The 7,770-nt window shown below is 36.0% G+C and overlaps 1 protein-coding gene across 1 annotated transcript in view; it reads right to left on the reverse strand.

Annotated features, from left to right (window-relative positions):
- LOC111511646 (uncharacterized) overlaps positions 1-7,013 on the reverse strand; it is a 63,432-nt gene extending 56,419 nt beyond the window's left edge. The window contains exon 1 of the mRNA XM_074179933.1: positions 6,671-7,013. The gene's annotated coding sequence lies outside the window, so the exon portion shown is untranslated. The remainder of the gene's footprint in view (positions 1-6,670) is intronic.
- Positions 7,014-7,770: the final 757 nt, after the last annotated feature.

Consider the following 7,770-nt stretch of genomic DNA (forward strand, 5'->3'; position numbering starts at 1 on the left):
CTAATGTACAGAATGGCCAACAGGTATAGATGCATAAGTGTTTCTAAAGTGTAATAAAACAGCTTTTAAACTAGTTTTGGAAGAATCAATAAACAGCCAACAGTCTTGTTTTTTGTATTCAACACCAAACTCTTTGATCACACCTTCTTGCACACATATATGCTAGTTCCAACTGCCAAGTTATTTTCTTTTAGTCTGTATAAGCTGTTGAATTCTGTAATAATTCAAAAAATTTCATACATAGATGTGCAAATGTGCAAAAGGTACGTGATACGGCTTAATAAGCGTCATATTTGGATGTATCACCCTAAAAAACAGAATAATAAGGTGTTTTAAGTAAAAAAGTTTTTTCATCGTAGGCCATAGTTCATTTCTTTTGTCTGAATGTAGTAAGTAACTATACGAGGTCTGATAAAAACTAAAGCGAATTTTTATTGTTCTCAAAAAGTATTCATTTATTCATCAATGTATATTTTGTCCTCTTCAAAGTTATCCCCCTTGGTCCCCCTCCTTGTGCCAGCATTTTTTCCAATCCTTGAGGTAGTTGTGATATGCACTTTTTATAATGTCCTTGACCTTGAACAGGAAATAGTCGCAGTTGACCAAATCTGGTGAATACGGTGGCTGAGGCACGATCACGGTGTTGTTTTTGGCCAAATAATTACGAAAAAAAAAAGATGAGTGAGCAAGAGCATTCCTTCTTTTTTGAACATATATATCGTCAATACTACTGAGAACTTCCATATGTCTGCATTTTGCAAATCATGTAAAAAAGAACATCATGAATCATAATAATACTTTCATTATTTACCATTTCTACAAATCACAAATTGGTCAGATGTTGGTCATTTCCAAAGACTTTTTTTCAACTATGTTTGAGTTATCTATAAGATATTGCCCACTGTCATATGCAAAGTCATGGTCTAAGTCGATGGTGTGTTGTGCAAAACTAGTTTTGCTGTTTTTGATGCCTGCTTTATGAGAAGTGATCCTATCTCTAAGAAATCTGCCAGTTTGGCCAATGTATACCTGGTTGCAATTTGCACAAAGAACCGCAATTATGAGACTGTTGGAGTTCTGTCTTTCAATCTTGTGATATGCCAAAAATGTTGGCCCATTACAACCCTGCGTGACAGATCTCTATTTTGTGTTCAAATCTTTCAATATTCTTTGTCCAAAAATTCTTTGGAGGAGTGAAAAAATATGTATATGAATATGTTTTTGTGCAGGCTATTTCCCAGCCACCGATACACCTATAATACCAACAGTTGTTTTGTTCTTCAGTTCATCAACTGTCTAATATATTCATAATCGATATGGAGCCGTAATACTTGGTTGTAATCGAGCTTCTTCCACTTGACCATTGATTGTAGGTATTTTCTTGTTCAAACATGCAACACCCATCTAATAGCGAGTCAGCTATGGGATGTAATTCCATTCCATTTACGAAACAATAATTCCATGTTAGTGTACACTTTGACTACTCACATCTAGATTATATAACGTCCGATCGAAACTCGACCTATTCCTTCCTACCTCCATCATCACTCACTCTATTGATTTTGTCGTTACCCGCTAATTCAATCAGCTCATGAATATTCCATTGTGCTACTTTAACTATATCAATGTACACATTCTAATGGACATGCATTTTGCTGCAGAAACGTATACGGTTATCACTCAACTTTCTCTGTTCAACTAGATTGTGGATTATAATTAATATCGATCAGTTGCAGCAAGTTGTCCCTGTTCAGAAGGAAGGCATGAATTTTATATCTGAGAAAAGACAGCTGCAAAAATATATCTGTAATATTATGTAGCGCCCTAAAATGTGGTTCAAATCTGTCAACCGGTGTTTTAGGATTCTAGAAATAGCTGTAAGAGTTCGACCCTCCGCGCATTGGTTGAGTTCGTCAACATATTTTCTATCTGAAGATTGATTTCTCGGTTTCATATGTGAAAGCATTCACTTATTTGTTATAATGGGTTACTTAGACGGTTAACAAAAGTAGTTAAAACTGTTACATTCGTATTTCGATTTGTAGGAACATCCACAATCTTTTCCTGAAATGGTCAGTTTGACAATAAGGTCAATAAGAAATTCATTCTGCAATGCAGTTCAGTGACGAAGAAAAAGCTCATGAATTTTCACATTGCAGCCACAAGAATGTATCTGCTTTTTATCTGAAGAAATTGGTAATCTGATATGCAGCTGAGAGCTGCAGAAAGCTATTTTCGAATCGTTTTTTGTCATCCAAGTTGAGATTGTTACGATATAAGTTCGGATTCATTGTAAACTTCTTCCAATCCTATTTATCCCACTTACTATCCATTGAGTAAATGATTTGTATGGCTCTCCTTCACCAGTTATTTCCATTTATTTCATTTTCTCTAGAGACACAGCTATCACTTCTATTGATCTTGTTTGCCGTTTACCTGACTATATTTTCCGATAATAATAATATCATTTATCTATTGAATATTTCACATTGTTGTGTTATATGCCTTGATAGTTTTATCCAGCTCATATATTGATCCAAGCGAAAAAAATAGTTCAGTCTCTTCGTCATTCAACCAAAATCAAAATGAAAACTTTACTGTCTTGTTAGCCAACGGTTTCACCTGCGATCATTACACCATCAGATTCGATAAGGCCCTATCTCATAATTCAGGAATATACAGAGGTCTTCGAAATTTTGCATCATTTCTTCTCTTTGCACTGACCGAGGGAAGACCTGTTTTCTTCTGATGTGCAGTTTCCTACATCACAACCTTATTCGGGATAAAATCTATGGTTGATCAGCAAGAACAGTCCAGTTTGTTATTGGAACACTATGATGTTCTCTAATTTTGTCTAGTTACCTAGTTCCACTGGATGATTTCAGGAAGACAAAAATATATACCACATTTGTTGATCTACGGAAAGCCTAGTTTTGCAACACATTGTTTTCCTGTATCCCGGTTTATCTGTGATTGAGTTTGAATTTGTTCCCAACCTTCAGATATCATCCTCATCTAGGAACTTGCCATATATTTACTTCAATTTCGAAATATTTGACAAAATCAGTTCAATTGTTTTCAATTGCACCAACAAAATCTTTCCTTTTTACGGTGACATTTCTGTTGTCTCTTGATATAATAACAACCTCACTATTATCTAGTGACCTAAGTTTTGCATCGGCTTTTCCTTTGTCAATTTTTCATATTCTTCTCACTCAACTCTTCTATTTTTGTTGCAATATTTATTTTCAGTCAGCCTTGCTCAAATAACCATGTCAATACATTTTTGTAATGTCCTTTAGGAGCTCCTCGTCAGTCATGTATTGCAAAGTGAATCGAATTGTAATACGAGGAAATTATATTAACTGAAGATGCTCTGAAGCTAAAGTCATATTCTTGTTGAGTTTAACTGTCACGATCGATCAAGAAGCCTAATTGTGCAACAGATTTGTCGCACATCACTGTGTATCTTTGAGAACTGAATCCAAACTGTCTATGAACCAATATGTGTTTGGAAGTGCAATTTGTTTTTTTGTGAAAATTGATGTGAAGTGAAAATGTGTTCCTGCATAATTACAGGAAGAAATGTTACCCCACTCGTTAGTCAGATATGTCAACATAAATCGAATTATAATTACGGGAAGATTAAATCAACTGGGGATGCAGGATGTCATTCACCAACCACCATCCTTGAGAAAAAGGGTTCTGAGTGTTTCTGTTCTCGACGTTTTTAGTACTCATGTCGACTTTCTATTTATCGAAAGAGAATTTTCTCGTTTTGATTCTTTCAATATAGAGAATTGGTGGTATATTATTTGATAGGGGTATTGATACCAATATATCATGGTTTATCTGCTTGAATTCTTGAAGTATGGAGTTTTATAAGAATCGTACGTTGAAAGGACCTCGTTAATACTTAGCAAGCACAAGTTCCGATTTCTGAGTGGGGCGACATCTGATTAACAGATTTTTGATAGTTGGTAATAAGATCTGTTGAGAACAGGAAGCTAATATAAATATAAATGAGAAGTAACTCTTCTCTGCAATGAGGTCATTTGTACATAAACCTCTTCTAGCTGAGGCGCGGAATCTTAATAAATACTTCTGTTTACTGGACGCAGTTTCTGGATATCAAAAGGACCTTGAACTTCTTTGGGGCTAAAAATGGTCTCCCTCAAGAGTTTCACTTTAGGTGGCATAGTGGTAATAGCATTAACTCTCATTTTCAATCTACTCATTCTACTCACTTGGTTATTTAGTAAAATGTTTGGGAGTTTCCTGTAAGAAACCCAATCTTGAAACTTATCAGACAAGAGAGGCTGATCAACTATATATAAACAAGCACTTTATCCCAAAAATTTCTTGTTTTATACATTTCTTATAACAGGAGTTGCAGTTTTTGCAGTGCCAAGTCTATTAGACTCAAATGTATATGACTTCAGAGCTTCGTTTGTCTGATAAAATGTAGATTCCTAAGTCCCTGGTGTTTTTTCGAGAAATTTTAAAACACCATGTCTTTGTAACATGCATTTCTGGTTGTATAGTTGTGAAAGGGGTTTAGAGAGCTTGAAGAGTCTCCACCAAGCTTAGGCCATGACATGAGACGAGATCGGATGTTAATGAAGGTGGATCTAGCTAGAAAGATTAGAAAGTAATAAGAAACATAAGAGCCATAACACATAATCTCCGGACAGTATAAAAAAATTCAAAATTGAAAAAGCAAGATGAATGTTGGAAGCAAGCGGCTGTGTAGGCGTATCTAATTGTTCATCTCCCACACTGAAAGCGATAGTCATCTCAATTCCATAAATCAAAGGTGACTTATCCCTAAAAATATTGCCTGGGTAATAAATGTGGTTTATCTCACTAGTCCAGGGGCCATAATCTTTTTCATTGGAAGTTCGGGCTATGGTGCAATTGAGTAGACTGACTTTTTACATATTTCATCTTGATTATCGTCAAAACAAATAGTTACGATACTCACTGTATCGTTTATCACAACTCTCACACCTTTACAAGATTGTTGATGATGAAACTCAGTGATCTAGCAACATTAGACCTCCAACAAATTATTTTACCAAAATAATCTTTCATAAACCTGATTATCTGAAGCAGTTAAACCAATTTGAAAGTTATTTATTGCTAGAATTCGTTCTGGTTCCAGGACTAATTACTATAACAAAGTCTCCCCTCGAAAAACGACCCTGGATTTCATCAGTGAACATAACAGCCAGCGATTCCCTTGGTAATATTTTTTAGTTTGCACCCCTTCGTGAATAAACAGAGAACGATGAACATTCCAAAGCAGCAGAAAGAGATAAAGTGTTCAACCGAATATCATAGAAATACTCTAACTAAGCCCTCGGCTGTGCATCAGATACTACGGAAATTCAATAAAGCGAGAAGGAAGCAGTCGAATGCCTGGTTGGAAAGAGACGGCGCTCCTACCAATAACCGCTCCAAAATGAGAGACAGATGCGTTAGTGTGCGAGACGTGGAAGAGAGATGGAGACAAAACAACAGCGCTGATAGAGACCAACGTATAATTTAAGTGAGACACACTTTGCCATTACAAATGATTTAAAAAACGAAGACAGCGGTCTCGATAAAGCTTGAGCGAGAAAGTTGCACGCCGTCGAAGGATAGAAAGAGACGCAACACGCCTCGAAATAATGTTAGCGTGACATGATATATTGTAAATAAAAGAACTTGAGCTGTTTCTTATGCCGCAATTGTTTATTTATTGGGAAGCATATCGTAACTTCGTTCGCCTACAGGGAGCTGCTTTGTTTCATGGGAAGTTGCAATTAAAAAGTCTTGTCCAGATTTATTCTTTATGGTAATTTGGCATTTCTAGGTGCCAGTAGACAGAGTTATGTAAACAGTATAAAGGTTATGATAGTAACATTCCGTCTAGTCTAGCTTTGAAAGGATGCACGTTTTGGTAGTTTTCTCTTAGAAGATTTGCTATTATTGTTTAATAATCTTAAATAATTGGGTTTTGTCTTTCTGTAATTATGATAACAAATACTGGATTTATTCAATACGGATAAATTTCTCATTACACAATTATCAAAGTTTTTTCATTCTTGAAACATTTTCTACTTCCTTGCGATTATTATGTTTTTATACATAACAAATTATACTTAAGTAACAGCAACAGTCAGTCATATTCAAAACTGGCAGGTGATACGCTCCCTCCAAGAAATAATTTAAAGGGACCGCTCTCCTTTCAATTTGTTACCTACCTCTTGTTGAAGAACGGGTCTTTCTCATACCACCCTGTGATAGTTTGACCTCGCCTAACCAATTTTACGAAATTGCATCCATCATTCAGTAAATAATCTCAACATTTCTCAGAAAAATATTCAAACTTACCTTTGGAACTTATTTATTGACAGCAATTCCAGACAGAATGACTAGGACAAAGTACAAAAAACAAACATGCAAATGCAATAACTAATCGTTATTCTACCTAATCGTATTCAAAACAATCAACTTTAGTTGAATATCAATAGTGTAGATATCAGATTAGCACAATGATCCATGTATAAATTAACAAAAATCAAAAATATAAATATAAAACCATAAGTCTCTACATGCATGTTTGAGAAAAGTGTTTTAACCTCAACCATATCAAAAAAGTGCATTGACATAAAAATCACGTTACCTCCAACTTGCGCATTCAACTGTCACAAGCAGTCGTCATTCCAAAGCACATTGCGTTAAAAGCCCTCTCGGAAAATGGCAACGTGGTTGCAGCGATCTACCGGCAACGTCGCATCGCCTACATAGAGATATAAATTGTATGTTAAAATATTCTCGGATTCATCGTCTGTTTAAACCAGGATAGCGTGCTCGGATTTTCGCGAAAATTTCACTGTGGGCACTCTGAGTAATGCAGAAAACGAAACCACTTTCAAATTTTGAAAATATGTCAATTTTGAGGTACTTTTGGCGATTTCGGCGACGACGTGTTACCGCGTTAAGAAATTTAGGTACACTAGAGAAGCTTGTTTTAGCCCGATAGTCTTCGACCCGCCTGATATAAGCTCCGCCCCTAGCCAATCGTGCCATAGTATCGCTATTGACGTCATCCGAGCACTGACGACCGTTCACGAGCCGTAGCGTGCACAGCAGAGGGAACTCTGCATTCCATTTTGTTATATGCAGTTAGTATTTCGTTTTCTGATTTATTTTTGGAAATTGCTGCGTGGTTTTATTGCTGGGGCGATAGTTACACGCGCTCACATCTGTCACTGTCAGCCTTCGATCTGAACGTACTTTAATATGAGTGGAGGGCAATGCAGGCATTTGCAGTTGGGTTAATAGGTGTAATAAAACCCAGGTTGTAAAATTTGAGGGACAGCTACCATGATGGTGAATACTTTTATGAAAGTAGTTGACCATTTTGAAACGAGTTGTACCTACTTTTGATCAGCGGTAGTTTCAAGTTAGAAGTATGAAGAGGAGAAGTATTTTGAAAAAGTTTTCTCAAACTTATACCAGGTTTAGTGTTAGATTACACAGAAGATGTTTTTGGCAAAAAGTTTTGTTCTTACATGGTTTGAGAGGAAATTGGGGTCAAGATTATAAATTTTTGTCTCTGTAATCCGTAATTGTTCAGAAACGGATTCACATAACTAACAGCAGCTAGATATAGTTCATGTTCGATAGTCTTTCCAACTTGACTTTTTTCACAATAACGCAGAAATCTGTATTCGTCTACTTCAATTTGAAGGTAGCAACGTAAACACCAGCAACCTGGGG

The sequence above is a fragment of the Leptinotarsa decemlineata genome, unplaced genomic scaffold (genome assembly GCF_025532065.1).
Source record: "Leptinotarsa decemlineata unplaced genomic scaffold, Ldec_3_MD MMD2_P_RNA_scaffold_1, whole genome shotgun sequence".
Lineage (NCBI taxonomy): Eukaryota > Metazoa > Arthropoda > Insecta > Coleoptera > Chrysomelidae > Leptinotarsa > Leptinotarsa decemlineata.